The 12,721-nt window shown below is 43.6% G+C and overlaps 1 long non-coding RNA gene across 1 annotated transcript in view; it reads right to left on the reverse strand.

Annotated features, from left to right (window-relative positions):
* Positions 1–2,058: 2,058 nt before the first annotated feature.
* LOC137528375 (uncharacterized) overlaps positions 2,059–12,721 on the reverse strand; it is a 58,921-nt gene continuing 48,258 nt past the window's right edge. The window contains exons 3-4 of the long non-coding RNA XR_011023379.1: positions 2,586–2,718; positions 2,059–2,284 (exon numbers count right to left, since the gene is read on the reverse strand). This is a non-coding gene — a long non-coding RNA (uncharacterized lncRNA). The remainder of the gene's footprint in view (positions 2,285–2,585; positions 2,719–12,721) is intronic.

Below are 12,721 nucleotides of genomic sequence, written 5' to 3' on the forward strand. Positions count from 1 at the left end.
TCCCTGCAGGATCTTTACTCTAGCAGGTGCAGAAAGAGAGCAACCAAAATTGCCTCTGACCTCTCTCACCCAGTTCACTCCATCTTCCAGCGCATGCCTTCAGGAGTAAGATTCCGGTCAATCGCTACCAAAACCTCTAGACACCGGAACAGCTTTTTTCCTCAAGCAGTAGCCATACTTAATGCTGAACCACATTAGAGCTGCAAGGACTTGATAGTAATCAGCACAGAACTGTAAATGAACAAGTCTCACGTTGCTTACTGCCACTATACTTGCATAAATGTCCTTGACTTGTAATATGCACACTGTCTGTCCTTGTATTGTTTTTGTTTGCGTTTGTTAAGCAACTGCCAAGACAAATTCCTTGTAGGTGCAAACTTACTTGGTGAAATAAAATTGATTCTGATTCTGGTTCTGTTTGGTCACATTCACAGACCACAGTACCACGTTGTGCAGCTGCATTAAAAACTTTATAACGCAGCTTACCGCACTGCAATGATAATCCTATGCGCCGTTCACAGCGCGACATTATCGTCGCGTTGAAAATGTTTTGTTGTGGTAACTCACTGCTTACAGTGCGTTACCTCTTAACGCAGACACATTGCGACTTTAACATTGCATTAAACCGCAACGTCCCACTGTGAATATGCCCTTTCTTGAATTCCTCTGTTTTTTAATAAACATAAGCATATTCAGTGTTTTTTTTAAGTTTTTATATTATAAAACATAATATTCAAATCCAAATACCAAACCACTAAATGAGTACTTTGCTGGGCTCTCCCACGGTGTCACAGGCTAAGAAAACAAACCATTGTGGTTCTTTTGAAAATGCTATCATTAAAACACCTGGCATGTTACCTGGAAACATGGCCTGTCAGGAGGACTATGATTAAGGACCATTGTGAGGCCCAACCATGTCAGTAACCTGGCAGTGTGATTTTAAACCTGATTCAATAAAGGCAGATTTATACTTTGCTACAAACATTGTGTGGAACTTTCTTCTTTCTCCAGGTCTGTCAGTACTAGTTAGGCTACGTTTCCACCCGTGCGTTTTTCAGTAGATTTTTTGCATAGAAAATTTGAATTAGTTTAACAACAAAAGGTAGTGAATGGAGCAGTTTCCATTTAAAGTGATCGTATGCAGAAACAAACATCTGAGGTCCTGCTTCATTTTTCCAAATATTTTTGCATGTATCATCCGCGATTGGCGTATAATTCTTTTCAATGACATGCATTGCAATGCAAATATTTGCGTTATTTGCATGAATCAGCTTATAATTCACTTTCTACCCAACATGGTTGCAGGAAGTTGTTAGCCGTCATGACTAAGCTGTTACTAGGCAGATTATAATAAGCCCCCTGCTGGTGACATACTCTATGATTATGACCAACCGAAGCCTCTCACTTGAATGTTGCTAAAATTATGCAATTCCTGCTAGATTTGGTACTGCAGACGGGTGTATATTATTGCACTTGATTGGCTGACGAGCTGTTTGTGGACCATATAAAATGGCGGATTGCTGCCTGGGAGTGAGCATTTCTTGTGTGTTTTGCATTTAGTAAATATAGAGGCAGATAGGGTGAATCCACTGGTGGTGGCAGCACCGGGGCTCACCTGTACTCTCCATCTTGGTGTTGCATGGGGACTTAGAGGTCCTGGGTGGTTGCAGAGCTTGGTGCCCCCCATTTGCCATGTGCATTTTTAACTAGGCAGATTATGTAAATGTTAACTAATGCAAAATTTTGCATCCAAAAATGTGCATGCGATTTTTCGCCAATCAGAATAATCGTGTACGATTTTTGGGGATGCAAAAAATTCAGTCTACAATGGAAACATAGCCGTGTAGAAAACCTGTGTAAGATTATTATGTACAGTTTGACAGCTATTATGTATGTTTAAATCCTCACTAACTGTGGGCATATGTTTGGTTGCCTATTGGCTACATTTAGATCTTGCATTTTAGGCCTCATCTTTTTAATTACAGAAGTTGTTCCATCATTTTGTGCAGCATATCGATGTACATTACAAATTACTTTATTCAAAAGCTTTTCGTCCATTTTCTCTGTTCACATGAATACATTTGTTAGCTCTAACACATGCTGTCCTGGTTTAAATATTTCCAGCTTGTCCCTTGCTTGCACATCCCTTCTTTGTCCTGTTGTCTCATTTATCCCGGGGGATGAGCACAGCGCTTCAGCCTGCCAGTGACCTGGGGACCTGCGGGTGTTGCTGAATTCTCTATTCGGTGCTGGGATTAGGTGAGATGGCTCCCAGGGCTGGCGCCTGGATCAGAAGGGTGTACATGGGGATGACAATGATTCAGTATGACAGGGTCAGACTGGTCACAGTATGTAGAAGACATACAGAGCAGGAAAGAGGCAGGAGGCGTTCAGAAAGAAAGTGCAACATTCGAGTAAGGCATATGTATATGAAATGTCAAAAAGATGAAGAAACAGCTGGAGAGTGAAGGGGGTAAAATGAATAACTCATAAAGTTGAAAGTTTAACTATACACTTTTCTGCAAAGAACAGGATACAGCAACCATGTTAGAGCTTACCCACTCTCAGCAATGTTTTAAAGTTACCTTCTTGTAAATCCAGCAGGTGACATTCCTGTGCTGTGGATCTTGTACAGGCAGTATGGTGTAATTGTCAGCCAACTCTCCTTGGAAAAGATGTTGGAAGGTGGTCACAACTTGTAGTACTGATTTAGGCCACCTGTTAACATGGATGAACCAAGAATGTCACCCTGTACTTTGGGACAATATTGATAATATTATTATTATTATTGATTTATAAAGTGCCAAAATATTCTGTGGTGCTGTACAGAGTGATAAACAAACATAGGACATATAATAATACAGACAGTGGTATTCACAAAGAAAATATCAACACTTGTACATAAAATACAATTAGTAGGCATGTAGAGGTAGTGGGTGAGAAAGCACAGGGGGTCCGGGAGCCCGATCTTGTGTAATACGTTAGGTGGTAGGGGAAAATTTTTTTAAAAACAGTAGATTTTATACTCACAAGAGTGGGTTGCTAGGTGAGGCAACCACTCGTGTACGCCTGTGGGGAAGTACCGTCCCCACTCGGCCTTTGTTCCTGGTCGCTGCTCCGAAAAGATGATCAATCGGGAGGTTCCCGATGTGGATCTCCCCCTAAGGCTAGGGGTTTCTGGTAACTTTACGAAAAGGGTAGGAGGCGCCCGGTGTACGTAGTAGTATGTCTTTCTCCGTAGGGTAGATACAGCACTTAATGAAAATGGTGTGGTCCTACCTTCTAGAGGTCCCCTCTCGGGAAGTATACAAATGGAATTTCGTTGGTTTTTAGGATTCTATTTATTTGGCATCAAGACAACGCGTTTCACGGTTAGAACCGCTTCCTCAGGTCAGTGGATATGCCTTATAGCAAGTAATGCTAAAAATCCCGAGAGGGGACCTCTAGAAGGTAGGACCACACCATTTTCATTAAGTGCTGTATCTACCCTACGGAGAAAGACATACTACTACGTACACCGGGCGCCTCCTACCCTTTTCGTAAAATTAGTAGGCATAGTATTTTAAGTGACAAAAGTAGCAAGTTTATCAAAATATACAGCAAATTCCAGGGTACAAAAGGGTGGGAGGTGAGTGTGTCTAAGTCAACAATATTTTGAAAGCGCTATTGTGGTAATACTAATCAAAATGTAAACATAAAATAAATAAAAACAGTTATTAAAGACAATTTTCACTGTTCATTCCTCTAAGTATGTTTTTAGAACAATGTCCTTTATCATAGGTGCGCTTCCATGTCAGCCGCGGCAGACTGTTAACAAAATTTTCCAGTATACAAGATAGCGCTCAGCTGTATCCTGATTCCATCACCATACACCCCGTGTGGGATTGAACTCACCCAGCAAGTTTGACCACTATCAGACTGGTCAATGAGCGCCCAGCAATGTGCAACTCCAGCACTTTAGGGTTGACAACTCCTCTTAAAACACGGTATCCTGAATGATGTATGTTGGTTGATGCGTACCTCATATGAAGAAAAAAGCTTCCATAGCGTAATTCAGTTAAAAATGTTACATTTTATTATAAAATTACACTCACAGTCTCGTTGCGGATAATTAGGCACAGAGTTTGAAACGGGCTCTCCCCCGTTGCCTCCCGGGTAGGCTAGAAGGTGTAGTCCCGCTCTCGCGGCTGCTACCACATCACCGTGATTTCCTGGACGTCCGGCAAGCTCCACCCTACGCGTTTCGTCACTGCGAGTGACTCATCAGGGGCGTGGTTAGCTTGCCGATGTCAGTTCTTATATGTGCTCGTCACTCACCCCCTTCCGCTTTGGCTCAATATGAGCCATGCGGACATCACTTCTATGCGCTCCACCGCACGGAAGTGCACCGCAACAACCCCCCTCCCATAGGGTGGGCCAGTACTTGGATCATTTTTTACAGCCGTTGGTGGTGGGCCTCCCTCAGGTGGTCAAGGACACTAAACACATGCTGCAGATCCTGAAAGAGGTGGATGCAAAACAGGGTGATATATTGGTGACAGCGGACGTCTCGTCGCTGTACACTAATATTCCCCATGGAGCTGGGATGGAGGCAGTAAAGTTCTTCTTGGAAAAGGAACCTACTATGAAACCCAAACAAATTCAGTTCATCAAGAAATTATTAGAATTTGCACTTACGCGGAGCCACCCTCACTACCTCTACTTACTTTAAACCCACAGACAGGAATGGGTACCTGTCTACCAAAAGCTGTCATCACCCAAACTGGATTAAGGCGGTACCAAAGGGTCAGGTTATACGTCTGAGGAGAAACTGCATGCAGATGGATGACTATATCTCCCAGTCACAGACATTACTCAATAGATTTGTAGACAAGGGGTATGATGAAACAGATACTCAAAGACAGATCATGGAAGTGGGTAGGATTAACAGAGAAACTCTATTGGATGATGCACCTAGACGTAATGATAGAGAAATGAACAAGATTCCATTTATAACTAACTTCTCCACTCAGTTTAGACAGGTGGAAAGAATTATAACAAAGCACTGGCCAATACTCAAAGCAGATGCGACCTTGGGGGAAGTACTACCAGCTCACCCAAAATTTATATACAGAAAGGCTAGGAATTTGAAAAATATACTTGCACCTAGCTGTGTGAACCCGCCGATGGAGCTAACTCCTTTTTGGCAACAAAATGGTTTCTTCCAATGCAGAGACTGTATAGGGTGTAGAGAGATTTGCCCTGTTCGATGTCAGGAGGTCACGTCCACATACAATGGTGTCACAATTAAAATAAAACAAAACATCACATGCAACTCAAAAGGAGTTGTATACTTGATCTGGTGTAATTGTAATTTACAATACATAGGGAGAACAAAAAGGGCCCTGAAAGAGCGAATAGGGGAGCACATAGGCAATATTAGAAGGGGCTTTGTGGGTCACAGTGTATCAGATCACTTTAGAAAGTGCCACAACCAAGATCCCAGCTGTCTAAAATTCTGTGGTGTGGAGAAGGCCAGGTACTCATGGAGGGGGTGTAACAGAATTAGGATGATCTCTCAAATGGAGACCCGTTGGATGTATAAAATGAGCACCCTGAAACCTAGGGGGTTGAATATAGACATAGACCTAAATTGCTACATTGCCAATAGTTGATTAACAATGTATAGTATTGATACTGATGTACTATGTGGAAATAATGTTGGCAGTCAACTGTAATATGAATAAGAACCACTAAATGGCGTGTACAGGGAATATCTTGATGCCTCCTGGGACTGGCAGGGATGTGTGGCGTAATGACCCCCTCTGCATATAACTATCTATATCCCATTCCAATACATTCATCCCACAGCCAATTTTGAATTTTAGAAAAATCGCTTTTTTAATTTTTTTATTTTTTATTGTTCAGTTTTAAATTGGCATAACTGCTGGTTCTGTCTAATATTAGATGTTGATGCAAAGAAATGTTTTTCTTAATAAAGTTGGGGTTGTTGCGCTGCACTTCCGTGCGGTGGAGCGCACGGAAGTGATGTCCGCATGGCTCATATTGAGTCAAAGCGGAAGGGGGTGAGCGACGAGCACATATGAGAACTGACATCGGCAAGCTAACCACGCCCCTGATGAGTCACTCGCAGTGACGAAACGCGTAGGGTGGAGCTTGCCGGACGTCCAGGAAATCACGGTGATGTGGTAGCAGCGGCGAGAGCGGGACTACACATTCTAGCCTACCCGGGAGGCAACGGGGGAGAGCCCGTTTCAAACTCTGTGCCTAATTATCCGCAACGAGACTGTGAGTGTAATTTTATAATAAAATGTAACATTTTTTTAACTGAATTACGCTATGGAAGCTTTTTTCTTCATATGAGGTACGCATCAACCAACATACATCATTCAGGATACCGTGTTTTAGGAGGAGTTGTCAACCCTAAAGTGCTGGAGTCGCACATTGCTGGGCGCTCATTGACCAGTTGCGATAGTGGTCAAACTTGCTGGGTGAGTTCAATCCCACACGGGGTGTATGGTGGTGGAATCAGGATACAGCTGAGCGCTATCTTGTATACTGGAAAAAAAGAGTGTGTCTAAGTGCAGTACATATTAGCCAGTTGGGGGGTTATTTAAAGAGACACTGAAGCGAAAAAAAATTATGATATAAGGATTTGTATGTGTAGCACAGCTAAGAAATAAAACATTAGGAGCAGAGACATACGTCTAATATTGTTTCCATAACAGGAAGAATTAAGAAACTCCAGTTGTTATCTATGCAAAAAAGCCATTGAGCTCCACGACTTTCAAAGCCACAGAGAGTTCTGTCTTCCGAAGCTTGTTATCTCAACTGTCTGTCAATGCATTTTCTTTTTCTCTACCGAGGACAGGTCAATAATTCACTGCCCTGCTCTGTAAAAAAGCATTTAGGGCTTGATTCACAAAAGGCTTGCGCGCATATTAGTGTGTGGAGCGTCTGTTTTCGCGTCCTAAGTGCCTTTTAACTGGCGTGCTAACACTTAGCACCCTTTAGTGAATTGAGGCCATACTGTACATTACACAAAACATACATAGACATATGACTATGGTAGGAATTAGATTGTGAGCCCCTCTGAAGGACAGCTAACTGACAAGACAATATACTGTGTAAACGTAGCACCGATGCGAGCGAAACATCGCACCGTCTGCGTGTAAAATAGCTTTTCAGGCTATGCCTTAATTCACTAAAGGGTGCTAAATGTTAGCATGCCAGTGAAAAGGCACTTAGAACGCAAAAACGGCTGCTTCAAGCGCTAATATGTGCGCAAGCGTTTGTGCGCGCAATGGTTAGCGCTGCGAGGTGTGCGAAAAACATCGCACATTCCGTGCGCACCACGCAGCGCTAATCTTTGCGCGCGCAAGCGCTTGCACACATATTAGTGCGTGAAGCAGCTGTTTTCGCGTCCTAAGTGCCTTTTCACTGGCGTGCTAACATTTAGCACCCTTTAGTGAATGAAGGCCTTAGAGTGCTGAGTATTGTGTAAACTGCAAATATTAGAGAATGGTGAAATGTTATAAAAAACACTATATAACTGAAAATAAAAATATGAGGCTATTTTCTTTGCGATTAATCTTCTAGTAATTATCCGTACTACACAACCAATTAATTATATCATTTTTTTTCTGCTTCAGTGTCTCTATAAGTATAGGAGTTATATTCACATCATTCAAGTTAAAACATTAGCGACCACTGTAAAGGCTTTTATAAAAGTTATTCCGGTTCTCAGACAAGGATCTACCTCTTGGATGCACTCTGCATTTATCCAATAGATCGGGTACTGAACTGCTCTACTGTATAATTGGTACTAATAAATAAAACATTTCATGGGACCAGCCTGCTTCTTTAGGTATCTGTTGAAAAAACACAGTTGAGTGCCTGTCTTTTTCTGCATCTAGAACAGACAGGTATGTCCAATGCCAGTCCTCAAGAGCCATATCCATGCCAGAGTTTGGGATGGACAGAGAAATTGAGAAATGTGTTTTACTTGATGAACTACACTTTTCCTGATTTAGTCCAACTGGAGCGGGACATCCCTTGTCTAGAGGCTCTGATACCTGAAGAAGCGAGCTGGATCTGTGAAACGCATTTGGTGCCATGATGAATGTTTTTGCCAATTGCCTGGCTCATGTATTTAAAGTATATGCAGTAAGTATTTTCACAGTTGAAGTTGTTTACTTCCATTTACTTCCACCACTCTCGCTTTCCTTTGCTGTAGGGCCTCCAACACTACAGAATATCTTTTTCTTTTTTTTTTCTTTTTGGCTTTGGGGTGGACCTGGCTATGGTATTAGCAACAGAAAAAAATAGTAAAAAAAAAAATATGCCCAGGAAACTGCGCTGGGTCCTACTAACAGATTTGGCACCGCTTCTGCACTGGATGCTTTCAGTGGCAGTAGGATGGGAGCAAAAAGCAGACACAACTTCTGAGGTGCAAATGATAGATATGGACTACTAAAAACTTCCTCAAGTTTCCACAAGCACATTGTGATAATTCATTTCACCTTCTCTTTGAGATACTGTAAGAATTTCTCATCTTACAGCAAGGGTTCAAAAGCATAGAAAACAGGATGGACATTAAATGTAATGTTTACAGGTCTGATATAAGGTAGATCAGAACCTAGATGAAACAACCAACCTAGATTTCCTACAAATGGTTGGCTGTTAGGTGGCACTTTTTGCAACTCCTACCTGGGTTATTGTTAAAGGACCAGTATCATGAAAAAAGTAGCCAGTTAAAATCTGACAAAACCGACAGGTTTTGGGCCAGTCCATCTCCTCGCGGGGGATTCTCAGGCCCCGTTTACACTTAATCAGTTGCTCTCAGTTATAACTGAAAGGTCAACTGATTTTCAAAGTAAGTCCCATGTTTTCCTATGGCACCTTTCACACTTTAGCGCATTTTAACTGAAATCTTTTTCACAATGCACTGCTATGGAGAAGAAAAAAAAATGCGTACTAACTGATTAAATGTAAACGGGTCCTCAGGGTTCTTTGTTTTAAACAGCATTTCCTGAACAGCAGTCAAACTGCTACAATAGTAAGATACCAGCCAGCCTCCCTACTCACTTGCACACTATTTTGATAGTTAGACTGTGCAACTGCTGTTCAGGAAATGCTGTTGAAAACAAAGAAAACCCGGGGCGTGGCCTGCACGAGTATGTGAGTAGACGTGCTTTCCTGAGCTCTCCCGCCGGGCTGCTTTAATCCTTCTTAATCCTCCGCTCCGAGGGATCTAAGACCGTAACTATTCGTATCAGCTCTCTCCCCTGCCTCTCCTGCACGGTTAGCCGTTAAGCTGCCTCCGAAAAACGCTGACAAAAAGGAGAAGGACAAGGAGAAGATTGTGGGCCCTCTGGACAAGTTCAGGCGTGCTACACAAGATGGCGCCCGGCCTGATGAAGAGGACACCAACCCGGACACGGCGCGCATACTGGAGGCTATTACTGCTATGCACACCTCTCTAACGGATACGCTATCTGCTAAGGTGGATGAGGTGAAGGTGGATCTACAGCTGCTACGGGCTGATTTTGGCAATCTAAGAGAACGGGTGGGAGAGGTGGAGCGCCGGGTCTCGCAGCTAGAGGATGACTGCCGTCCACTCCCGCAGCAATCTCAAGCTATGCAATCACAAATCACAGCAGTGATAGCACGCCAAGACGATATGGAGAACCGGCTGCGACGAAACAATATCCGACTGGTAGGCCTACCAGAAAAGGCTGAAGGCACTGATCCTGCGCGCTTTCTGGAAGACTTGCTACTTTCTCAATATGGCGCTGAGGCCTTCACATCCACGTTCTCTGTTGAGCGCGCTCACCGTATAACAGCCCGAAACCAATCCCAGGAGGCTTGCCGCGGACCTTTATCGGAAGGCTACTGCATTTTAAGGATCGAGACACGGTCCTCCGACTTGCCCGAGAGAAAGGGAACATTAGCCTAGACAACGTGGAAATATCTATCTTCCCGGACTTCGGGGTTGAAACCCAGAAACAACGGGCCAGCTTCCAGGATGCCAAACGCAAGCTACGCAAGCTCGACTTACAGTACTCCATGTTGTTCCCTGCCCGTCTCTGCGTGATAGACAACGGCAAGACGCACTTCTTTGATGCAGCCTCAGAGGTTCTAACATGGTTGGACTCCCGCCCTGCAGTAGCAGCCTCGCCGGATCAGTAATGTATAAATCACCTTGCTCTCTCTGGCCCTTTCCCCCCTGGTCGCCGTTGAATAAGTCTGTATTATCTACTTGACTTTCCGCCTGCAGTTGCATTATGATTGACATAGCTGCATAGTCGAATGTCTTCTTTAACGCAACCTACCCGAATTAACTCTACTTTCCAGTCTTACCCTCTGCCACTAAAGACATATTGCAATGAACTGCAGGCGAGATGCAACTCTCCTAAGTGCCTCCTATTATGTGATAGGACTGGGCTATTACACTGAGTAGATTTGTCTCTGGACACCTACTTCCCTGCACAGCTTTCATTTTCAAAGCACCAACAAGCTAAAAGTACAACTCAAGTGTGTGTTGCCCCCTATAGCGTATAAATAGGTCGAATTATACCTCTTATTCTTGCTGTACCTGGACATGTTCTGGGGGACCTACCCTTTCCCAAGGGGTCTTTTCATTTGTATGAGTTATTCTCTCGGGCGGGGTGCCGGGGCCGGGCCGGGGGAGGAGAAACCCCCCCCCCGCGCGAAGTTTCGGCGGGGGGGTTGGCCTCCCCCCTCCCTGCCCCGTCGCCGTAAGCCCGGGGGGAGCTCTTTGGATGGGTACCGTAAGTGTCGGTATTATGCACCCTAACGGGTGTTCCCCCCCACTGGCCGACTGCGCATCGCTCATTATACTTTTTGAACGATGTATCGTAGGCCTGTTGTCTGCGATGTTTTACATGTGTGATGCGCAGCCACCCAGCGTATTATCTGGTTATGCGCTCTGGCTAAAAGAGTTATGTCAAGAGCGGGGACCTCAAAGTCCTATGTTATTGTTTGAGTTGTTACAGTGCACTATTGGCTTGGCGGATCCGTTATCTCTCATCTATTATAACACGTAAGATGGCAATGTCTAAGGTCTCTTTTCTCACATGGAATGTGAGAGGCATGCGTGAAAAGGTCAAACGCTCAGTTATACTTAATACCCTTAGAAAGCAAGATGTTGATGTTATAGCTCTACAGGAAACCCACTTTGATGAAAACATGCCCCATATGCTGCGCAGGTCATGGATTGGCTGGCACTATAGCTCAGTTTTTACTTTACAGTCTAGAGGAGTTTCCCTTCTGATCACAAAAAGGGTGCACTTTCAGCTGATCACCATTGATGTGGACAAGGAGGGCAGATATATATTTTTGCATTGCTCATTCTATGGCGTGCCCCTGCTTATATTAGCTATCTATATCCCCCCTCCTTTCTCATACGATGTAATTAAAAGGGCTCTAGCATTTATAGCTTTACACCCACATATCCAGTCTATCTGGATGGGCGATTTTAACTATGTCTTGTATCCACACTTAGATAAAATACCTGTCCCCGCTGTATCCTCGGCTCCCACTAAACTGCTTAAAATGCTGCAACTAGTCTCTGTCGCAGACACCTGCCATAACAAATTTCCTAACACCTCAGCATTTTCCTGTTTGTCTGCTACGTACCATTCGCGCTCAAGACTGGACTATATACTGGTAAGCAATACCCTTCTTCCGAATACCCAAATGGTTACCTATACCCCACCCATTCTATCAGATCACTCTCCCTGCGTGGTGTCCTTCAACTGGACCTTCCCACCTAGAGCCAATCTCTGGAAATTAAATACCTTTTGGTTGGGAAAGGTGGAGGGGACCATGCAGCTAGAAACTGAGCTTCAACAATTTCTCACAATACAAGGTGACACTGCTCGCTTCACCTCAACATGGAGTGTAGTTAAATTACATCTCAAACAATGCTTCATAAAAGAAATTAAAAAGGTCAAAACACAATCTTCACTATCAGAAGCCTCTATTCGTGAAGAACTGTCCAAAGCAGAAATTTTCTGGGATAGGGAAATAGGCAATGTTTCCGAAGATAATTGGGATGATGCCCTCTCCAGTGTAGTCAAGATCTCCCCACACCTGCCCGATCGTCTACTATACCTGTATGTACTCCATAGAGCCTTCCTTACCCCTGTAAGATTATCAAAAGTTAAACAAGGCGCTGATGATCTCTGCCCTAAATGTCGAAATGGCAAAGGCACTTTTCTGCATATGATATGGTCATGCCCACGAGTAAATACTTTTTGGAAGCAGATAATCAAATTTCTGAATGACCACATGGGATGCCCACTCGTTTGTGATGCTAAAACTTGTCTTCTAAACATTTTCTCAGTTACTCTACCTAGCAAGTATCATAAGCAATTTGCACTGGAAACTCTGCATCTAGCTCGCAAACAGCTTACTAAAAACTGGATAACACCCATGGTCCCCACCTGCACAGACTGGATTAAAGCAGTCAACACGGTGTTACCATACCGTAGAGCCGTATATCAGCATAGAAATGCCTCTGCCAAATTTGAAAATATATGGTTTGAATGGACTAACTCCAGATATACTAAAATTTAGCATGCCCACATACCTCCTAAATATATAAACCACTTACATTTATCCCCTGATACCGGATACCGCCAAGCAAAATGTTTTCCGCTATCTCTCCTACTGGACAGGCTCTTCTTCGCTTGTC

This window comes from Hyperolius riggenbachi, chromosome 8, assembly GCF_040937935.1.
Source record: "Hyperolius riggenbachi isolate aHypRig1 chromosome 8, aHypRig1.pri, whole genome shotgun sequence".
NCBI lineage: Eukaryota > Metazoa > Chordata > Amphibia > Anura > Hyperoliidae > Hyperolius > Hyperolius riggenbachi.